The sequence below is a fragment of the Pelodiscus sinensis genome, chromosome 6, assembly GCF_049634645.1.
Source record: "Pelodiscus sinensis isolate JC-2024 chromosome 6, ASM4963464v1, whole genome shotgun sequence".
NCBI classification, from domain to species: domain Eukaryota; kingdom Metazoa; phylum Chordata; order Testudines; family Trionychidae; genus Pelodiscus; species Pelodiscus sinensis.
The window spans coordinates 77,560,219-77,584,456 of NC_134716.1; the positions used below are offsets into that span (position 1 = coordinate 77,560,219).

The following is a 24,238-nucleotide window of genomic DNA, read 5'->3' on the forward strand; positions in this document are numbered from 1 at the left end:
TCAACCTTGTATTTTGTCTGCTGTGAACCCTTCTTGCTTTTAAATGTCAAAAAGATCTGGACCCTATCTTCAGCTGTGTTGAGCTCATGCTTCGAAGTGGGCATCATTTTCCATACCATGATCTTAGAACTTGTAGCAGTGAACTAGCTGTCAGTGTAGGTCAGAGCTGCTGTCAGGACAGTATAGGTCACAACAAAGATCTAATTTACAGCTGCTAGAACTGTCCCCTAGGTACTCTTTTGCTGCATGGGAAGTGACAAGGAATATCACACTCCAGTACCATCCCTTCTGACCCCAGAAACCCAATTTCCTCTCCTTCCTAATATCCAGAAAAAAAAGTACAGGGTATGGCAAATCAGGATTTCAAATTTCAGGTTTTTCCTCCTTCTCCTCTACTGTATTCATGGGCACAAATAAGTCAACAACAGCTTCACTCAGTACTATACATGAAGGATGCTAAACAGTATAAATTTGGCACACAAAAGGAAATTGGACTACGATATCGCAAGTGTAATCTATGAATTCTGCAAAGGATTTCAATATCTTATTCTCCGTAATCCTCTGCCCCAGATCATTATCCAACAATAGCTGAAGATGAAAACTAATTTCCTCAGTACAGAATCCAAGAGGTTCCTGAACTTGTAGTACTCAGCTGGAGTTAACTGGAGTATGATTTAATGTTTATGCTCCGTTAAATGAAGAACAAAATCTCATTCTTTAAATGGTCTTAATACATCAACACATCTAGCACAAGATTAAGGAAAGCAACACTCAATAATTATATCTTTCCTATCTAAAATGAGGAGATTAAAAATCAGTATATTAAGTCTATTGTGAAAAAAATCTAAAGTTTAACCTGTAGATTGCTGGTATTTTATAAAAAAGTGTGGTTTAAAAGCTGGTTTCAACTACATAATATTTTACATAAATGTGTTTTTATTCTTGGTGATTTGAGTTGGCTAAATAGGAGAGTAACATATTTGTTAACCAATTTACTTGATCATTAGAAGACTCACTCAGCATTGCGTAGATCCAGCCCGGGGGCAGAATACATGCCTCCCACTTGCATTCTCTGGGCTTAACCCGGAACTGTAGAAGAGGGCCCAGTCTGGGGAGTGAGGTTGGGGAGAGAAGAGGGTGTAGCCTGAGGTGGGTTCCATGCAGGCCTTCTCCTGGCATTCTCTGGGCCTGACCTGATGGGAAGAGAGAGAAGGGGCAGTCTAGGATAGATAGTTGTGGCCTTGCTGGGCAGCCCAGTGATGTGGAAGGGGGAGGGTTGTGCTCCTGTGGTGGGGTCCAAGACAAGGAGGTCACTTACCTGGGCCAGTGGCAGGCAAGATGGTGAGCCCATCCCCACTTGGCCATTCCCTTGGTGGTGTGGCTGTCCCAAGTAGTCACTCTGCAGCTTATCTGTCCCCTGTGTTTGCTGTTCCCAGTGGTGACTGAGTGGTTTCTTAAAACATGCACGCATTTGACGAAGTGGGTCTTTGTCCATGAAAGCTTGATGTATTCCAGCTCATTTGGTAGTCCTTTGATACTTTTAATGGTGCCCTTCCTAAAGGGATCAGTTGTAAATTCCTCTGCTTGCTGCTACTCTCTGTTCGTGGTGTTTATACCTCTGATCTACTTAAAGAGAACAATCAAACCTCACCTCGTCCTTTATTCTGTTAGGCTGAACAAGCCCACCTTCTTAAATTTCCTCTTATGCAGCAGGGTCTCCATTCCTCTAATCACCATTGTAGCCTTTCTCTGAATATGTCCTAGTCTGATTTAATCTTTCTGAAACATGGGTTTCCAGAACTGCACACAATATTCCAGGTGGAGTCTCAGTCATCTCTTGTACAATGGTAATAACGTTTTCCTGTCTCTTCTGGGACTATGCTACCCGATTAATCCTAGGATTACATGTACTCTTTTCTCAATCTCATTCTGTTGTCTGGTCATAGTTATTCTGTTATTAGTCAATACACCCAGCTCTGTTGTTGTTCTTCACTTCCAACTGTGTGCCTTTTAGAAAAAAATATTTTTGTTAATCCCTACATGCATCCCTAAACTCCTTGTACTTTCCATCATTAAATTTCTTCCTATTTTTATTATTAGTTTTCAAGGTCATCCTTTATATTCTACTTCTTCTCTATATTAGCAATACCTACAAACTTTTTCATCTACACATTTTATTAGCGCACACCCACTTTTTGCGACAATATCGTTAATTAAACAAACAAGATTGGTCTCATGACTGATCCTTGAATAACCCTATGGGTAACCTCCTTCCAACCTGACAGTTCACCTTTCTGAATGACCCACTGTGCCTCTGCATTAAGCAGTTCTTTAACCATAGTTCTTGTATTAATCCCCATCTTCTACAATTTAAGTACGATAACAATTTTTCAGGTAGAACTATATCAAATGCTTTATTAAAACCCATGTAAATTAGATCTATTGCATTTCCTTTGTCTACAAAATCAGTTTCTTTCTCAAAGAAAGAAATCAGGTAACTCTGGCCCCAATCTATCACTTGTAAAAGCTCATTCCATTCCAATTACCATTTACCACTATTTCCTTAACTATTCTCTTTCAAACTTTGTTCTAAGATCTTGCACCAAATTGAGATCAAACTAACAGGCGGGTAGTTTTCCAGATTGCTGTTTTTCTTTCTTAAATATAGGCACTGTATTTGGAATTCTCCAGTCATAGAGTAAGAACTCCCTCTCCAAGTTTATTGATTCATTAAAAATCCTTGCTACTGGGCTTCAAATTTCATGAGATTATTCCTTTCCTATTTTGGATAGAGATTATCCTTGTCCTCCAAATTGGTCCTATTAAACTGTTAATGAGGTTATTTTTACTTCCTCGCCCTTGTTGTCATTATCTGCCTTGCCACTTGCCCAACTATATGTGCATACAAAATGAATCTCTGCCACTTCAGCATATTTGAAGTGCTGTGTACCTGTTTTGGTCATAGGATATTAGATCTGTCAAGATGCGGTTTTGCATGAATGTATAATTTTAGTTTTCTATATTCTCAGTAATAACTATCTTGAATTAAAAAATGCTATGAAGAGTCATTCATTTTGATTTATTTTTGTAATCTTTTCATGAAAAATATATCATGCAGAAGGAGTTGCTGTCATCTTTACTTGCCCTCAGTAATACTGCATTCTAGGCCAAGACCATAATGTTGATTACATTTCTTCTACAACTCAATCAAGAATCAGAAAGAGCATTTATAGAAATTATCAGTAAAATCCTATAGCAGTTTCTTTTGCAATAGTTATTTGTATAAATTTTAGAACAGTCTTAAAATTTCAGTGATAGACATATGGGGAAAAACTAATATAATATAATCACTTTTTCTATCCTTCATAAAGTACTACTCCTACACTATATACAAGAATATCTTTTTCAGCAGTATTTTATACTTCTATATTTTGCAAGCAATCCAAAAAGGCACATTTCAAACTCTTTTTATTAACATTACAAAACTGTTCAAATATCTAAGAGCTTAGAGGCATATTCTAATTCTGCAGCTGGAATGCCTATTGACACAAATGGACATATATGCCCTAATGCAGATACTTGATACTTGCAATTATTCCTTTTTTTTTTGGTATATAATAAGAAGCAAAAAAATGATTAACATCTGTTTGTTGCCAGGGGAAGGTAGAGAACAAGAACAGAAAAGAAATGATTACAATAAAGCTAATTTGCTCCATGGATAACACTGGTGACCTAATTGACTAAAAAGTCTGGATAGGCATCCCTTCTACTGGATCCTTAACAGAGACTCTAAAAAGGTTTGTAAAGCTGCCATTATGCCTTCATTGAAAGTTCACACACTTCCTTCTTGCAAGTAACTTCCAGCACCTATAACTGTTGTTTAAGATTGGATTTGTTGACTCAGCACATTACATAACTATCCTGGCCTTCATTCACATCCTGGCAGCCTGACCCACCCATTGCACAAATAACAGCTGCCCTCCAGGAAGGAATAGGTTCTGGCCCTTAATTACCTCTAATTCATAGTGAACTTTCTTTGCACCTGGAATTACACTGTCAGAATCCAACATAAACCTCACATGAATCTGACTGAAGATATTAATAAAATGGCAGAGTAAAGTGGAGCCATGAGTTACTGATGTCAGGCTATTCTATGCTAGCTAAACCATGGGAATTTCACTCTTTCATTATGATGTATACAAGAAAACCACCTAAGAAAAATGTTTCTATTCACGTTAATGGATTCTTTGGCTCTGGCTCATTGGCTTCTTCTCAAGACTATTGATTATAACATTCTTAAAATACTATTTGTTTTGTATTTTTCTACGTCATTTGATGTCATCTGGCCTTTGCACTGAAAAAAAATATTATAGTTGAAGAAGATTATAGTATGAAGAAATTAGGAAAGAATGAGGAGAATCACAGTGAGGAATAATCATGACAATATATAAACATCAGTTGGAGAACAATATAACCCTTACATAACTGATTTTCAGAGATACTGAGAGCTGATAGTCCAAGTTGAACTCAAATACAGCTAAAGGGACTCAGCACCTGTTAACATCAGACCATATTTCTACTCACACTGCAGCTTCAACGGTATATTGCTGCCAAAGGGAGTCATTAATTTTCCTTTTTTTAATCAGTGAATAAGCTTACCAGTGACATGGCTTTCATAACATATATAGTGTATGGTTTCCATAGCAATGGCTTACAAAATAAAGAGTAAATGTTATGCACTGATGTTTCTTCAGAATTCTTCATTAAGTGAACATGATTATTAAGAAGTCACAGGAAAGGGACCTTTCATTGTATTTCATTTTTTGGTAACTGGAGATAATGATGGATGATGATGTAGCAACTATTGTCATAAATTGATGGGAAACTATGCGGTGAAAGCAAAAACGTTTAAACTTCACTGTACAAAATCATGGGGAAAAGTTTGATTCTCCTGTGACTTAAATACAACTTCCCCAGGGCATATCTGATACTTTTTGAAGTCAATGAACAACTCTGATTGACTTCAATAGGTTTTGGAACAAGCCTTTAATGAGTAGGTAAAAATATTTGAGACTTACATGTAAAATTTACTTTTTTTCCCCCTCACATGGAAATGCAAACTTCACATGATGCACATTTTATGAAGTTAGTATAGTATTGCCTTTTGGGATAATAATGCAATTATACTCATTTTGCAATTCTGAATATCACTGCAAGAGGGTACTACTGTCAGGCCAGTAGTAATTTGTGGAAGTAATATTAAAAAAATTGCTTTTGCTTTTTAAGAATATCTAAGCCCATTTATCTGTGGTGAATAATGGTATGTATGCTGTGTCTATGCATTAAAGGCCCTAAGGTTAGAATTCAACATTACAACATTTTTAGGAGCTTATAAGGAAATCTCGGAAGCAATACTATAATCCACAAAACTGAGTTAGGTGCCTAGCTCCTAAAATAAAATGGGGGAGTAATGGGCACTCAGAATATAAGGGTACATCTACACTGCAAGCTTATTTTAGAATACGTTATTCTGGAAGAGATCTTCCAGAATAGCTTATTTCAAAAAAGTGCATCTGCATACAAAAAGCGCATTGAAATAGAGATTTGCTATTTCAAAATAGAGTGTCCACACTGATTGGACACTATGTTGCATTTAAGGCCTCCTGGAACCAGTTCAAGGCAGGGCATTAGGTCAGTAGTGACTTCCTGACATATGCGTTTAAAGGAAACCCCCTGTACAGCCATTTCTCAGGTTCTTCTCCTGCTTGCCTACCTCTCAATTTTCTTTCGAAATAACTCAATAGCTGTGTAACTGCTAGCATTATTCTTCTGGAATAATGGTGCAGTGTAGACATACCCGAAGCCACAAAAGTCAGCATGCTAGGTGGCTCCTAACCTAAGATAGTCAACTTGGGCTCATTTAGACTATGGGGAATGGTCAAAAGAAGATATGCAAATTCCGAGGGAATTTGCATATCTTCTTCCGATCATGCTTTCGAAAGCTCTGCTCAAAAAAGGAGGTTTCTTAAAAAAGGAGGTTTAAGCAGCTTTTAGACAAATGGGGGCTGGAGGGGAGAGGTTTGCCGAAAAAGCCGCATCTTAATTGAAAGCTCCGCTTTAGAAAGTGCAATCGGAAGAAAATATGCATATTACCGCAGAATTTGTATATCTTTTCGACTGTTCCCTGTAGTCTAGATTTGCCCCTAATGAGGCCAACAAAGAGCTGTGTGTTAAGCTCCATTCATCTCACAGAGAGGGTCCAGGGAGATGCCTATAGCAGTTTACTAATCTACAAAAGGGAAATAACCACCTGGAGTCAGGCAGTTTAGGAGCCTAAATTGCCTTTTCAGGGAACAAGTAAAGTATTTGCTTCACTCCACACAAAATGTCTGGGAAGAAGCAGTGAGTGGAGTGGTGCTCCTGTTATAACTTTTAGCCTAGTGGTTAGAGCACACATCAGGGATTTGGAAAACTTAGGTTCAATTCCCTTCTACCTAATGAGGCAAAAGGATTTCACTAGGGCTGCCCCACACCTTTCAGGAAAGTGATCTAACTGCTGAGCAATGGAATATTCTTCTGGGGGCCCCTTGAATCTCTCCTTCTGGAATAGTGGCACTCTGAATAAATAAGGAAACAGTGACTGGAACAAGGGGACTGGACTTGTCATCTTCCACATCTCAGGTGAGCACTGTAACCAGTGGGCTAGTTAAAAGGGGGCAGTGGTGGCAAATGAAAATTGTTTCAAGAATTCATGCCTGGCTCCTTACACATATATTCCATGAAAATTAAATATTTCAATAATAGATCTGTAAATGTGCAGAAAATCTGTGTTGAATGAAGGTGTTTGGCTGGTAGTTTGCTTGCGTCTATATTTCTTTAGGCATTTATTTGTTGAACTACACAAGTATAGGATGAAACGGGGGGGGGGGGGAAGTGAAAACATAACTAAGGAAAACGAGAGCATTTTTGGCTTCACATATTACAAAGCAGAGAACAGTACCCCACACAGAATCACCAATGTCGTAATCATATTTGCTAAGACAGGATTTTCATAGCTGTGCCAGCAGCAAAAATTGTTTACAAGGAATTTCAGTGCATTTAATAAAGTAGATATTACCTTTATAAGGGTCTAGCATTATTTAGAAGTTATATCATCTGACTGGGATTATATCAGTTTGAAACTTCCTAAACTTAAAATGCAGTTTTATCCTGTTAAGAGACTTGGTGAAATTGGGCAATAAGCATGGAATCCTGAAACACCTAAGACTCCAGCCCATTTATGCTCAGTTTCAAGTACAAGACCCCTCTCTCTTTTTCCTGACTGATAGCTGTTCAGAGTTAACAGGGAAGCTGATAGTCAAGCTCTCAAACTCTTGAGACACTGTAGGCCTAGATTATGCCTTTATTAATATCATTACCCCCCATTATTGCTTTCCCAGGGTAAATGAGAACTTATATTGTTAAATTATGTACTTCAGCCTTGGTCCTCTATTAAGGTATGTCTACACTACCCTCCTAATTTGAACTAGGAGGGTAATGTAGGCATACTGCACTTGCAAATGAAGCCCGGGATTTGAATTTCCTGGGCTTCATTTGCATAAGCAGGGTGCCGCCATTTTTAAATCCCGGCTAGTTCGAACCCCATGCCGCACGGCTACACGCAGCATGGAGTAGCTAGTTCATATTAGGCTTCTAATCCGAACTAGCTGTACTCCTTGTGGAATGAGGAGTACAGCTAGTTTGGATTAGGAAGCCTAATCCGAACTAGCTACTCCATGCCGCATGTAGCTGTGCGGCACGGGGTTCGAACTAGCCGGGATTTAAAAATGGCAGCGCCCGGCTTATGCAAATGAAGCCCAGGAAATTCAAATCCCGGGCTTCATTTGCAAGTGCAGTATGCCTACATTACCCCGCTAGTTTGAACTAGCGGGGTAGTGTAGACATACCCTTACTCAGCAGTGAAGTACTGTGCTCCAGAATGGGCTCTTTTATCTCATACAAAGATCATCAATGTACAATTTAATTCCACCCTGTGTTATTCCAGCCATACTTAATCTACTCCTCTGCCATGGTTACCGGTCCTCAGCAATATTTCTCCACTCAGTGTTCGCAGAGAGGAAAGCATAGAAAACCTCAGGACAAAATTGCACAATATGTTGCATCTACTGTTAAATAAAGACTTGTTTAATCCACCACATGGAGGATGGGCAAGCTTTATGTTCTACAGAAAAGGTGGCAATTATCTTGTTTCAAACCCCACTCAAAGTCAACTTTGGTTCAATTTACCGGCTGTCTAGATGCAGTTATTTTGAAAGAAAACCCTTCTTCCGAAATAACTGGTAAACCTGCAGGAGGTCCTAGCTTTACCTGCCCCTGTCACAGGCACTGCTCCTCCTGCACGCCAGGACCCTGCCTCCCCAGGTCCTCTTTTTCCCCCAGCCCCTCCTGCTCCCCCATCCTCTCCTGCTCCCAAACCCTCACAGACCCAACACCTCCCCTCTCCCTGCCCAGCCCAGGACTGGCTCTCGCTCCACCCGACCCCAAGGCCATGGTGGTGCCAGGACTCAAGGTGGCAGGATCCTGCGAGCAGGGAAGCAGCGGCCACCCTGAGTCCCCCTACCTCCTCTAGGGTTTCAGCTCCCTACGACTCCAGTGATGTAACAAAATCTTTGAGTGACAGATGTAGCTTGTATATAAACAGTAGAGCATTAAAAAAACACCCAGTTTTCTTTGTAAACAGACATTGGTTTTGTATGTATTCTTTATGGGAAGAGGGTGAGGGTTGTAGAGGGAAAGGTAGGGGTGGGCCAGGCCAAACCCCCCATAGAGGAGGCCTTGGGGAGAGTCAGTTGACTCCTTCAGAGACTCTCAGGGCCTCTCAGATGCAAACACCAGACTGGTGAGCCTGGCGGATGGAAGCTGTCCACGGCTGCTCGAATTTCCTCCCCTTGCCATCTGAACCTGTCCCCCACCCCAGCAGGAAGGCCTCCCTTTTTCTCTCCATGCAACATGTGTCCACCACCTCAGGGATGTTCCATTTGCCCATGTCCAGCCATGTGAAGAGGCAATAAAACCTCCCTTTCAAGCAGTCAAATGCACATTCCACCTGCATGCAAGCCTGGCCAAGATGCATGTTAAATAGCTCCTTGCTTGCATCTAGGTGTCCGGTGTAGGGCTTCATGAGCTATGGCATCAGGGGGTAAGCCACATTGACCATGATGCACACCAGCATCTGTACATCCCCAAGTGCGAAGTCCTTGCTGTGAGAAAAATGTTCCTTCCTGCAATCTCTGGTACAGGTACGAGTTGCAGAAGATGCGGGCATCATGTGCCCACCCGACACAAATGTCCATAAACTGTCCTCAGTGGTCGACCAGAGGCTACAGCACCATAGAAAAGTAGCTCTTGTGATTAATAAATTGGGCTGCTCGATGGGGCGGTGTGTGGATTGGGATGTGTGTCCCATTGAGGGCTCCTCTGCAGTTTGGGAAGCTAAACCCAGGAAAGCTGGCAACAATGGTGTCCAGGTCTCCCAGATGGACGAGCCTCTTCAGCAGCTCCAGACTGATGGCCCTCACAACCAGCAGAAAGAGACAAATGGACAGACAGAAGTTACCAGGGAGTTAGACAGGGTACTTAAGACCTTGGGTGGAGACCCCCTGTCCCTCCTCTCCTGTTGTCAGGACTCCCTCCTCCTCCACATCAGCTCAGGGTTGGCCGAGAAACTGCCTCCCACTGCCATTCCATCCCCCACTCACAACCTCTCCATAGATAAACATTGTTTACAACTCATCGCACCAAAGAGAACTAGAAACTTTTACAAATCGGAATCTGAGTTTAGCTCTGAAATGTTCAGATTCACAAATTCATAGGTTTCACAGTCCTGTTTGGAAAAAACCCAACAGCCTCAGTATGACTTCCTGGGTTGGCTTTGAGGGCTAGCAGTTAGGGACAAAAAATCATTTTCTTGTGATCAGAGAGCTGATAAATGTGGCATCTTACTTTGCCATTTGTATCAGTGGTACCAGGCTTTATGAACCACTCCTGAATGATATAGCTGATCGTCCTTTCGTGCTAGATTGAGCCAAAATTTCAGTCAGTTCCTGGCAGCACTGTGATTGCATTGGTTTTGCTCTTGTCTAGCAAGCAGATGTCATTTTGTGTCAGCAGGAGACTTTTGCTCATCCTCTGGCCTATTTACTGGTTGCAATTTACATGTTACCACTGGGGAAGACATTCTCAAATATTTGAGAAGCTTTCATTGCTAGGCTGATGCAACTCATATTGCTCCATCATTTTATCGTAATATTGATTCAGTCTTGTCTGATGTGTAAAAGCACTTGGATACAACAAAACCTACTTAAAATAAAAGCATTTAAAATATGAGACTGTCATGGAATCCTACCAAATTGCATCTTATTGACTATGACGTTAGTACTTCAGTGGAAGTTAAAAATCTAAATGTCAGCATATATTTAGGAGCCAGTGTCATTAGCATTTCTTTTATACCTACACAACAAATTACTAAGATGATATTTCACTTCTCAGAATGCAGATGTATTTCATTCATGTCTCTAGCACCTCATGCTCTAGCTATTGTAATGTTGTTTACTGGGCTACCTGACATCCTTTCAGTCAATTCAGAAAACAGCTGCTCAGCTATTGACAAAAACTAAACCAAAACCCAAATTAAACAAAAGCACCCAACATACTATCATATGTCTCCGTTGACTGCCAGTTCATCACAGGATTGATTTTAGCCCCAGACAACTCTCAGATTTCTGCTGAACTTTCTTCATAAAGTGCTAATTACATTATTTAACTATACATTATCTACACTCTAAAGGATTTCTTTCATGTGATATCAGGAATTCTTAGACTACACTGGCATAATTTCCATGAAATTTAAAAGAAAAATCACTAGTTTATTACTGGGGTCATTTAATTTGTTATGGCTTGTTCAATGGGTTATATTTTTTAAATGGTGATTGTGGCTATAAATGAGGTTTATCTTCTTTTCATGTCAATATTCACTCTTTAGTATTATTGTTTGAGAATATTTATAAGGGAGAAAGAAAGATCCAAATACTTATTCAGGCTGTATCTACACTGTGGGGGTTTCTCGAGATACCAGAGATATCCCAAAAAAACTCCTCCAGGTCCAGGGAACGCGTTTACTCTTCCACTTTTGTTTGCAGAAGAGCAGACACACTGTCGCAGAGCCCATAAGGAATAAGGGCTCTGCCGAAAGAGGAAGCTTTTTTGCCATTTAGCCCTGTCTAGATGGGGCAAATAGTGGAAAAGCCTCTTCCAAAAAAAAAAAAAAAAACACACGCAAAAGAGAGTTCGCAAAATGTGGAGTGCATTTTGCGTACCTTCTTCCACCAAAAAGGGGTAGTGTAGACATAGCCTCAGTTAGACAGACAGGACTTCAGGTGGGTTTGGATTGCTATCTGAATTTTCCTGGTTCCAATAGCAGCCCACTACATCAAAACAACCTTCTAACAACATGGTGTGTGTATACAATCATGAGAAACAAATTGCTAAGGCAATAAAGTTCACTTTCAGATTTTCAATTGGTTAATAATTAAAGGGGGAGGACTTAACATGATGAAAATTACTATGGCAGTATTTGTTTAAAGTATGGTCATTTTGCTCATGTATTTTCCAGATAATATGGATTGCTGATGTGAGACCATTTAATTGTAGAAGGAAAACACCTAGCGGAAGTATCTTTATGGCTCTATAAATGCTGTGTTCACAGATATGGAAAGTATGTATCTGAAAATTAAATGAACAGATCTTTGACTCATGCAAATCAGAATAGATGCATGAACTTCAATTGAACTCTATTTTTTTAAACCGGTTGGAAATCTGGCCCCCAGTCTTTAAGATGTTTCCATTATATAGCTAAATTCTTCTCTGCAAGCATTCCCGCACTGATTCTAAAACCCCGCTCATTCCTCCTCCTCTTTTGTAAGATTCAGTTCTCTCTCTCCAGAGTTCTGGACAATATGAGAAGGCAACTCAAATACTTGTGGTTGGGGACCCACCCATCAGTATACATCTCATCATTCACATGGAAATTTTCAATTTTTCAGTAAAATATGAACAAACTAATTCAGCAGAAAAAAATCTGATTTAAAATACAACTGATTTGCAGAACTGCCATGGTGCAACCTGGGAGTTGTAGTTTGGGTATTACATGCTCTCATTCTCCTCTATGGTCTAGACTTTCTGGTCATACTATATGTCCTATGATTTCTTCTTTGGGCATCATGGAAATCTCTAGCCATGGTGCATAATGTGAGATATTGTCAAAGCAAGAAACATAGCCCATTGAGGAAAACACTTACATGAAGAAATCAAAAATAAAAGTCTGTTAGGTACCATGACAGCACTTCCAAATCAAAATATTACAGGTTTGGGCCAAAATATTTTGGCTTTTTTCTATTTCTTCAATTTTTCTTCTACAAAAAGAGGGAAAGAGCAGTCAATGGGAGTAGAGGGACCCTCCTTCCAAAGGATGTTATGGTATCCTCTTGCACTAAGGATACCTCGCCAGGGGACGGAACACCAGTTGTTAGGAAAAGGCAGGTGTTAGTAGTGGGTGATTCAATTGTTAGAAACATAGGTAGCTGGGTTTGTGATCACCGGGAGAACCGTATGGTGACTTGCCTGCCTGGTGCAAAGATTGTGGATCTCTCGAGGCATCTAGATAGACTTATGTGTAGTGCTGGGAAGGAGCCTGTGGTTGTGGTACATGTAGGTACCAATGACATAGGGAAGGGTAGGAGAGATGTCCTGAAGGCCAAATTTAGGCTGCTAGGAAAGACTGAAATCCAAGACGTCTATGGTGGCATTCTCTGAAATGCTTCTTGTTCCATGTGCAGGGCCAGGTAGGCAGGCAGAACTTCAGAGTCTCAATGTGTGGATGAAACGATGGTGTAGGGAGGAGGGGTTTAGATTTATTAGGAACCGGGGACACTTTGGGGACAGGGAGAGACTACACAGAAAGGATGGGCTCCACCTAAACCAAGGTGAATCCAGACTGCTGGCACTAAACTTTAAAAAGGTCAGAGAACAGTTTTTAAACTAAGAGTTGGGGGAAAGCGGATTGGTATGGAGGAGCACATGGATCGGACAGAGACTTCTCTTAGAGGAGAGTCCAATGATGGAGATTCTCTAGGTTTTAGCCAGAAAGTGAGGAGGGGAGATGATGAAGTATGGGCCAGATCAGACAAGAAACAATCACATATACAAGAATCTAATACATCTGGGAAAGGCAGACAAATAAACAGTGGCAATTTTTTTAAGTGCTTCTACACAAATGCTCGAAGTCTAAATAATAAGATGGGTGAAATAGAGTACCTCATATTAAAGGAGGAGATCGACATAAAAGGCATCACAGAAACCTGTTGGAATGAGGACAATCAGTGGGACACAATCATACTGAGATATAAAATACAGAGGAAGGACAGACTAGGTTGTGCGGGTAGAAGAGTGGCACTATATGTGACAGATAATGTAGAATCAAATGAAGTAAAAATCTTAAATAAATCAACATGTTCCATAGAATCACTATGGATAGTAATTCCATGCTCTAATAATATACCCCTACTGCTATATCTTATCGACCACCTGACAAGGACAATGATAGTGATGTTGAAATGCTAAGGGAGATTTCAATTATCCCCATACTAACTGGGTACTTATCACCTCAGGATGCGATGCAGAGAAAATTTCTCGATGCCTTACATGACTGCTTCTTGGAGCACCTGGTACAGTAACCCACAAGGGGAGAGGCAATTCGATTCAGTCCTGAGTGGAACGCAGGATCTGGTCCAGAAGGTAACTATTACAGGACTTGGGAATAGTGACCATAATATAACAACATTTAACATTCCTGTGGTGGGAAGAACACCTCAGCAGTCCAACACTCTGGCATTTAATTTCAAAAAGGGGAATTTACTACCCTCCTCATTTTTGCATAAACAGAAATTAAAAGGCACAGTGACTAGAGTAAAATCCTTGCAAGCTGCATAGAAACTCTTCAAAGACACAATAATAGAGGCCCAACTTAAATGTATATCCCAAATTAAAAAACAGTGAGAGACCTAAAAACGAGTGACTGTGGCTTAACCACCATGTAAAAGAAGCAGTGAGGGACAAAAAGGCATCTTTTAAAAAGTGGAAGTCCAATCCTAATGAAGTTAATAGAAAGGAACATAAACACTGCCAAATTAAGTGTAAAAATGTAATAAGAAAAGCCAAAAAAGATTGAGGAACATCTAGCCAAAAGCCTCAAGAAGTAATAAAAAACATTTTGCTAAGTACATTGGAAACAGGAAGACTGCAAAAAAAACAATGGGGTCCCTGGACGATCGAGATACAAAAGGAGCAATCAAGGACGATAAAGTCATTGCGGAAAGACTAAATGATTTCTTTGCTTCAGTCTTCACAGCTCAGGATGTTAGGGAGATACCCTCAGATTCATCACCCACAAAGGATGGTGCATATTGGGCATGTCTACACTACAGCGCTAATTCGAACTAACTTAGTTAATTCGAACTAAGCTAATTCGAATTAGCGCAGCTAGACTTAAAAACTAGTTTGAATTAGAATTTTGCTAATTCAAACTAGCATGTCCACACAGAGTGGACCCTGAACAGAGGTTAAGGATGGCCGGAAGCAGTGCCAGCAGGGCATTAGATGAGGACTTAGAGCGTGGAGCTGCTGCCTCCGGCTAGCCAAAGGCTGTGCTTAAAGGGACCTGACTCCCACCCTGGACAGACTGTTCTCAGGGGTGCCCCGCTTGCAAAGCAGTCCTGGCTTGGAGTGCCCTGAGTGCCCACACGCGGAACATCACAGTACTCGGCCATCACCCCAGCTGCACTTGCCACAGGCTGCCATCCAGAGGGAGGAGTCAATCGGGGGGCTGCAGGAGAGCTTCCACCCTGAGAAGCCCGCAGAGCCAGCCCAGTCCTCCCCATTGGGGGCATGTACCCCATTCCTCCCTCACCTCCTTCCACTTACCCTTCCCTAGCCCCCCTTCCTGATGTACAAAATAAAGAAAACGTGTGGACAAAAATAGAATCTTTCTTTATTGAACAAAACTGGGGGACACTGGGAAAAAGAGGTGGGAGAGGGGAGGGCAACTAAAATGATCAGGGGTTTGGAACAGGTCCCATATGAAGAGAGGCTAAAGAAACTGGGACTTTTCGGCTTAGAGAAGAGGAGACTGAGGGGGGGATAGGATAGAGGTCTATAAAAGCAAGAGTGGTGTGGAGAGGATGCATAAAGAAGAGTTCTCCATTAGTTCCCATAATAGAAGGACTAGAGGACACCAAAGGAAAGGAATGGGTAGCAGGCTTCAAACTAGTAACAAAAAGTTCTTCTTCACAAAGCAAAGACTCAACCTGTGGAACTCCTTGCTGCAGGAGGCTGTGAAGACTAGAACAAGAACAGAGTTTAAAGAGAAGTTAGATCAAGTCATGGAGGTTGGGTCCATGGAGTGGTATTAGCCAGTGGGTAGAAATGGTGTCCCTTCCCAAAGTTTGTGGAAGGCTGGAGATGGATGTCACGAGACAAATGGCTTGGTCACTGTCTTTGGTCCATCCCTTCCAGGGTCCCTAGGGTTGGCCGCTGTCGGCAGACAGGCTACTGGACTAGATGGACCTTTGGTCTGACCCAATACGGCCATTCTAAGCTCAGGGTTGGGGGTCTCAGTGGACCACCCTGATTTTCATGCAAACCTGCTCCTGAGTGGCCAGGCTGGCAGCTCTCTTGCCCTAGACGGCCACTTTCCCGTGCCTAGTGCGGAGTTCGTGGACGAGGTCCACGATGTCTGCACTAGACCAGGCAGGTGCCCGCCTCTTGCGGTCCCGGGCAAGCTCCCGGGAGCCGCCAGCCTGGTCCTGGGAAGAGGGGGAGAGCTGGGGGGCATAGGGTGGCTGGCTCATAGCGTGCCAGGTGCAGGGTCTGCTGGCTGGGTGCTGGCAGGCTTGCACCTGGCATGGGCACCATAACCAGCCCGTGCCCCTTTAAGGGGTCTGGGGTCGGGAGGGGGGCATAGAGTTTCCCTGGTGTTGGCCAGAGTGGCCACCAGGGAAAGCTGGGGAGGGCTAGCCTCCCACTAGTTTGAATTAAGGGGCTACGCAGCCCTTAATTCGAACTAGTAAATTCGAACTAGGCTTAGTCCTCGTGCAATAAGGTTTACCTAGTTCGAACTAAGAGCTCTGCTAGTTTGAATTAAGTTCGAACTAGCGGAGCGCTAGTGTAGCGCCTATCAAAGTTAATTCGAACTAATGGACGTTAGTTCGAATTAACTTTGTAGTGTACACATACCTGAGCAACTGTCCCAGATTGAAGTGTCATTAGAGGAGGTTTTGGAAAAAATTGAAAAAAACAGTAACAAATCACCGGGATCAGATGGCATTCACCCAAGGGTTCTCAAAGAACTCAAATGTGAAATTGCGGAACTATTGTGATTTGTAACCTATCCTTTAAATTAGCTTCTGTACCCAAGGACTGGAAGACAGCTAACATAATGCCAATATTTAAAAAGGGATCTAGAGGTGACCCTGGCAATTATAGACCAGTAAGTCTAATGTCAGTACCAAATTAGTTGAAACTATAGTAAAGAATAAAATTGTCAGACACGTAGACGAACATAATTTGTTGGGCAAAAGTCAATCTGGTTTCTGTACAGGGAAATCATCTCTTCTAATCTATTAGAGTTCTTTGAAGGGGTTAACCAACATGTGGACAAGGGGGATCCAGTAGATATAATATACTTAGATTTCCAAAAAGCCTTTGACAAGGTCCCTCACCAAAGGCTAGTGTGTAAATTAGGTTGTCATGGGATGATAGGGAAGATCTTTTCATGTACTGAGAACTGGTTGAAAGACAGGAAACAAAGGGTAGGAATAAATGGTACATTTTCAGAATGGAGAGGTGTAACTAGTGGTATTCCTCAAGGGTCAGTCCTAGGACCAGTCCTATTCAACTTATACATAAGCAATCAAGAGAAAGGGGTAAGCAGTGAGGTGGCAATACTAAACTGTTCAAGATATTCAAGACCAAAGCAGACTGTGAAGAACTTCAAAAAGACCTCACCAAACTGAGTGATTGGGCAACAAAATGGCAAATGAAATTTAATGTGGATAAGTGTAAAGTAATGCACATTGTAAAAAATAACCCCAACTATACATACAATATGATGGGGGCTAATTTAGCTACAACTTATCTGGAAAGAGATCTTGGAGTTATCGTGAATAGTTCTCTGAAAACATCCACGCAATGTGCTGCGGCAGTCAAAAAAGGAAATAGGATGTTAGGAATTATTAAAAAAGGGATAGAAAATGAGAGAATATCTTACTGCCCCTATATAAAAGTACAGTATGCTCACATCTTGAATACTGTGTACAGATATGGTCTCCTCACCTCAAAAAAGATATTTTGGCATTAGAAAAGGTTCAGAAAAGAGCGGTTTGGAATGGGTCCCATATGAGGAGATGCTAAAGAGACTGGGACTTTTCAGTTTAGAAAAGAGGAGATTGAGGGGGATATGATAGAGGTATATAACATGAGTTATGTGGAGAGGCTGAATAAAGAAAATTTATTTACTTGTTCCCATAATACAAGAACTAGAGGACACCAAATGAAATTAATGGGTAGCAGGTTTAAAACTAATAAAAGAAAGTTCTTCTTCACACAGCGCACAGTCAACCTGTGGTACTCCTTGCCAGAGGAGGCTGTGAAGGCTAGAGTTATAACAGTTTTAAAAAAAGCTAGATAAGTTCATGAAGGTTAGGTCCATAAAAGGCTATTAGCTAGGGGGGTAAGGAATGGTGCCCCTAGCCTCTGTTTGTCAAATGCTGGAGAAGGATGGCAGGAGACAATTTGCTTGATCATTGTCTTCGGTCTACCTCCTCTGGGGCACCTTGTGCCGGCCATTGTCGGCAGACAGGCTACTGGGCTAGATGGACCTTTGGTCTGACCCAGAATGGCCATTCTTATGTTCTTGAAAAATATCAATTAAAAACCCAATTTTTGGTTGAAAAATAGTTTTCACAAAATGTGTTACTAGCCCTCTCCATAACTCAATCTGAAAGGAGGCAAAGCCTTGCCCACTCCTATATATTTCACTATTGCAAAGAGCAATTTGGCTATTGGCTTGCAAATAATGAACCAAATCTAGACAGTCCACTTATCTGGTTTTAAATCAGACCTTCTTCTGAGGTGGTTTGCCCAGTAGCAGATGAGAGATGCCATTTTATGTGGCAAGGCAGAGTAGCTTCATCTTCAAAATGGTATCTTCCATATGATGAGGCCTTGTACGCAAACTGTGTGGAGGTCATGTTGGAGAGGTCAGGCCCAGGACATTCCCAGAAGTACCTGACTTTCTAGTATGTCTGGGAATGCATGGGTGGCCACCTTATGCAAATCTATAACTATTGTAAAATACCATGTTCCATTTACAATAGCTAGAAATCTGGCCTGGTAACTCCACCTCTGTCCTTGCTAAATAATTTCCTCTCACCCCAACATAAACTAATGTAATACCAGACAAGAACCCATTTCTCTGAGAAACACCCTGCATGCATTGGAGTCCATTTTAATTTCATATGAACATTTCATTATTTTGTAAATTTTTGGTTTTTCCTCCACATATCCGCCTAAAAAACCCAACATTTGATTTTACAATTTGGTAACATTGCAGTTTTGCAAAGGTTTTTAATGTTCTGAATTTTTGCCCACCATTATGGAAATGCAATGTCTAATTATCATTCTGTCTCATTTAAGAACATACTTTCAAGGCCTTCGAAAATGAGGGTACATACATAAGTAGATATACTCTACCAATTTTTGTGCTAAGTTGGCTAACAGAACTATAACAAAATATAAGTTCTAAATGAAAATTATGTATTATGCACAAAGAAGACACTTCTTTCTACTAATTTAAAGTAGCTGGACTAATTAATTTTAAAATATTTGAGTAAAGTCATAAGGGACTCAGAGTTGATACCAAGCTTGAAAATTTTAGTTTCAAATATCTCTTGAAACAAATTAGATGGTTTGTCTTGGAAATGGGGAATCAAATTAATTTAAAATTAAGAGACCTGGTGTTCAGTATTTTCTCCTTTATGTTGCAAATAATGATGGAAAAGACAACCAAACACCACATTGCACTGGAAAAATCAGAATCTGAATGTCTAAAACATTGCTCATAATTATATTGTATCCATAATAATTTGTTGCGTAAATATTCAGGAGAAAATTTTGAAACCTATTTGAGACACTTGAAAATCAGAGCCTAAACAAAAAAACAACATGGCATAACCTACCATTGTTTGATCAAAAAAGCACTGTTGCCACCTGTTTCTCCTTTCCTGGTTGATTTCCTGTTTGCAAACTAACCACCATTTCCTTAATATTTACACCTTCATGTTGTATAGGAAATTGCAGCAGCTCATAGAAATTAAATAAAACAGAAAAAAATATGTCTATATTTTCCAGCTCAAACATAGTAAGTAGATTTCTAGACAATATATTGTATATATTTGGTGCTTGGAAATTATAGTAATAACAGACATAGAAATGGTTATAAATACATTGTTTTATAAGAAGATTACAGTGGGAGAATTAGCCCTGCAAGATTCAAGATGAATTAGAAACACACTTTAGAAAAAATATTGATTTGAGATTTAATGGTTTTTAGCACAGCAGTGTCCAAATTAAAGTGGCGTCATTTCTCCTTCTAGCTATATCTTCTAATTTAGAAAGAAACTTGTTATGTTCAGTAATGCCAGAGTAGAGCCTTTGGGGTCATGTGAATAATATGCCTAGTATAGAGATTCATCTGAGTTGAGTAATATATTTGCTAATTTATTTACAAAGTTTCTATTTGTTAAAAAGTAATGGCTTTATTTAAGATTACTCTACACTAACCATTGCCTATTCTTGTTGCCATTAATCTTCATTCAAGATGAAAGAAGAAAACACCATCCAAATGTGTAAAAACACATGAGATTTCACCACTTTCTTAGTTTTGTACCTTTATGTGAGAGTTTCTCTTAAATCACCTGTATTACTGACTCCATAGGGCCTGGAGAAATCCTGATTTGGGCCTCAGGGTTAATTACACTTTGCCATAATTTTCATTTCAAAACAAGTATTCCAATGGAGTCAACGCCTATGCCCGGTCATGAAACTTCCATGCTTATGAAACTCCAACTAGTACAGAATGATGAACAGTATCTCCTTAGTAACATAAGCAACTGTATATTGGCTTTCCACAGAAATTTTGAATAAATATCAGGGGTTTGGCCCTAATCTTCAATGCACTCCCTGGCCTGGCCCTAGCACACCTAAGAAGTTGACAAAATCTGTAGTGAACAACTAGACTCCCTTAGTAAAATTGAATGCTCTACTATAAGGAGACAGCTTGAGTGTGGGAGGAAGAACTTTTTTCCTAAGATTATAGAATGAACTCCCCCTTCCACTCCTCAGGAATTAAGGGTCATCACAAACCCTGCCACCTTCTACTCCAGGGATCAGGTAGGACAGACCAAAAAATGTCTGAATTCATTTTTATTAATATATGGTCTTGTGTCCCCATTCACTATAACAACCTTTCAGGTATCTAGCTTCAAAGGTGTAACAACAAGGGCTGAGACATCAGTTGAGGAAAATACCTCCCTGCCACCATCGAGAGTAAGGGAAGGAGGAGTGATCAGCTGTGCTGGAAGTTAATGGTCTGCTCAAACAAGCTGTTCAGTCATGTCCACCTACAGCTCAAGAGGAATTCCACAGGTAGTTTGGACAATGTGCCTATAGACAGCTTTGGTATGTTTATAGTTACTTTTTTGCACTTTATAGAGTTTGGGCAAAATAAGTCATTCTTTATTTTGGAGAATGATTTGGCTGTGTTTAGACTGGCCAGTTTTTCTGGAAAATCAGCCACTTTTCCAAAAAAAACTTGCCAGCTGTCTACACTGGTCGCTTGAATTTCCGCAAAAGCACTGACTTCCTACTGTAAGAAATCAGTGCTTCTTGTGGAAATATTATTCTGCTCCTGTTCAGGCAAAAGTCCCTTTTGCGTAAAGCTTTTGCGCAAAAGGGACAGTGTAGACAGCTCAGATTTGTTTTCCGCAAAAAAGCCCTGAAAGCAAAAATGATGATCGGGGCTTTTTTGTGGAAAAGCGTGTCTAGATTGGCATGGACGCTTTTCCGCAAAAAGTACTTTGCGGAAAAGCGTCCGTGCCAATCTAGATGCTCTGTTCTGAAAACGCTTTTAATGGAAAACTTTTCCGTTAAAAGCATTTCTGGAAAATCATGCCAATCTAGACACAGCCTGCATGTCACTGCATATTGTTACTAACCCCAGCTTCTGGAGAACTTTGGCAGGGTCCAAGCCCGAAGAAACATGGCTGGAGATTAGGGGTAGTATAATCCACAGACCCAGTCAGAGAGTGAGCATATTGTATGATCTCACCCCACAGAAAAATGGAGGCACGGGGACTGGAAAAAAAAAAAAAAATTAGAAGCAGCCTGCCCAGGAACCATGATACAAGGTTTGACATTAAATCTTTCCTCTTCTATCATAAATATATAGGTATGTGCATGTGTGTCAGGGGGCACATGCCCCCAGTGTGCCTCAGTGCCCCTTGACTGTCCTCATATAGCCCCTCTCAGGGCAAGTTACAGTCTGTATGGGTTGCTCATCATAGGCCACAAAGCAGTATATAACTGGCCCTTTAAGCAAGGCCAAGTCCACAAAGCAGTTTATCACTGTTGTAGCAGGGCCCACCCTGCTCCACCAGGTCCCAGCCCAGGGCCCTGTGAGCAACCAGGTACTGGGTCACTCCCTCGGCAGGGCCATCCAGCCGAAACGCACCAAGGTTCTCGGGCCGGGGAGGGGCGGCTCCCGCTCCTGCCCTGGGCCACTTCCTACCTGGATCTTCCTACCTGGACTTGCCCAGCTGGCTGCGATCTCCAGGCCGGCATCCCCTTGGCAGGCAGTCTCCGGGTGGCACCAACTCACCTCAGCCTTCCTCCCGGCCTCTCTTGGAGTCCCTAGCAACTGCTAGGGAAGAGCTCCCTACTCCAGTCCTTCTCCTTTGGCTGTCTCCCTCCAAGGAGCTCCTGCTTCCTCTGCAGTCAGCCCTCCACTAGCCTCCCCTAAGCAACCTGTGCTTCTCTATATATACCTGCCAGCTGGGCTCTCACTCCCCTAATGGGTTCAGCTGGCTTCCACAAGCCAATTGTGCTGCCCTAGATAGTTGCCAGCTGGGCTCTCACTGGCCCTAAACTGCTCCAGCTGGCCTCTTTCTTTCTAGCCCTGGCTCAGGGCCTGAGTCCTGGTCTTAAAGGGCCAGTGCAGGGCAGGCGCCCTGTCACAATGTGTAAAAAATAAACCCAATCAAACCAAGACACTCCAGTGCATACATTTAGACACATAATGCCACATTAATTAGTGCACTGCTATGCTATGGTGGTGTGTGCAGTATAAGAACCTACATAGAAGAGAACATTGAAAAAAATAATTTCAGAGTGACTGTCTATGGAGAGTTCAGTTTTCATAGAAAATCATTTGATGTGATTTGTCACCATGAAATGTGCCCTGTGCAAAGGATAAAAAAAATCAGTTTTCATATGTCAGAGGTGACTGACAAATATAGATTTGGTAAGTATACAGAATAGCACAATTCACCCAGTAACCAGCTGAATCACATAGTGTCACTGGATGAAGCTACTTGTATATCTTGCTAGGTTCTAAGCAAAGTCAACATTAAACATTTTAGAAGGAGAAATAAAATAAAAATAAAAAATAGCAAAATGTGGTGGTGGAAGGAGATACTGTGAAAGTTCACAGAAAATACTGGAAGTTCCTGATTGATTTTAAACAAAAAAACCCCAAACACCTTCCACATAAAAAAGTTACAGCAAGATAGAAAAAGTTACCAAAAATGTATCTGACTAAATTCTACAGCTTTCCCTTGGGCAAGATTCCTTTTGACATTAGAGGGAAAGTTAGACACAATATTGGTATCATCATTAGATATTCTCTCTTGAACAAGATTTATCATTTCAGACAGAATCATCATGAGAAATGATTTTGGAAGGAAGGATGAACTTGTGGTTAAAACCCTGGATTGAGAAATAGAAGACAATATTAAAATCTTAGCTGCTGTCCTTACTTCCTTATTGGTATCTTTATCTGTGTAATCAGAACTCTGTTACTCCCTGCCATTAAGTATGTGAGTTTCAGCTTATTTTTCCCCAGGTACATTAAACTGTATTTTTGGCATGTGTATTATTTTGTGCTAATGATTTTAGCCTTCTTGTTTTTTCTTTAGTGACTGTTTGCATTCCTCTCAATGTTATCATTTGCTAATTTCATTAATGAAATAGTTAATCCTTTTTTAAGTTCTTTAAACAAATGTTATATTAAAGCTATCCTAACATAAAATCCTGTAAATGGTTTGGTAGATCTTTATAGACTAAAAAAACATGTAGATGGTATCATGAGCATTCGTGGGCACAGCCCACTTCTTCAGATGACCGGAGTTATGATTAGAGGATAAGGAAACTCGAAATGAATAGAAGGGAAGGAGGGCGTGGAGAAAGATGTTCTGTCACTCACCCCCCTACCTCTATGCATAAAGTATCAGGAGAAAGGATGCTAAACCTGAGTAGATAAAGATCAAAGTCAGTGGATGATTAAGGCAGGAAGGATACCATTCAGAAAGTAGTGATAGAAATGTAGCTGTGTTAGTCTGGTGTAGCTGAAACAAAAAACAGGACTATGTAGCACTTAGCACCTTCATTGATAAACCCTGTGCTAGTCCACATAACCTCTCCTGGCCTGACTAAATATGTTAACATTTATTCCCTGACTTTTGTTTACTATGGTATAGGTAGTTTTCATTTCATGTAAATGTTCCTATGCAAACTAATATGAATTAATTTCTGAGTTTCAATTACATAATATACATGTTGAACTTCTCTAGTCTGGCACTCTCAGGACCTGAGCAGTACCAAACCAGAGATTTTGCCGAACTCCAGGAGGTCAATATGGTCTAGCAGTTATTACCAACATTTCCACTACTTACTGGGCTCTAAGAAGACATTTAGAGGTAAATTAGAGCTAAATAACAGCACAGAATACTGCGAGCCAGAACTGGTGGCTGCAAACAAACTTTATGGGAGCGTGGGAAACTTGGCACCACCC

At 40.9% G+C, this 24,238-nt stretch overlaps 1 long non-coding RNA gene across 1 annotated transcript; it reads right to left on the minus strand.

Annotated features, from left to right (window-relative positions):
• Positions 1-843: 843 nt before the first annotated feature.
• LOC142829756 (uncharacterized) lies at positions 844-22,180 on the minus strand. Its single transcript, XR_012904497.1, has 3 exons — positions 22,049-22,180; positions 1,319-2,007; positions 844-1,193 (listed from the first exon to the last, which is right to left on the minus strand). It is a non-coding gene; the product is annotated as an uncharacterized LOC142829756 (long non-coding RNA).
• Positions 22,181-24,238: the final 2,058 nt, after the last annotated feature.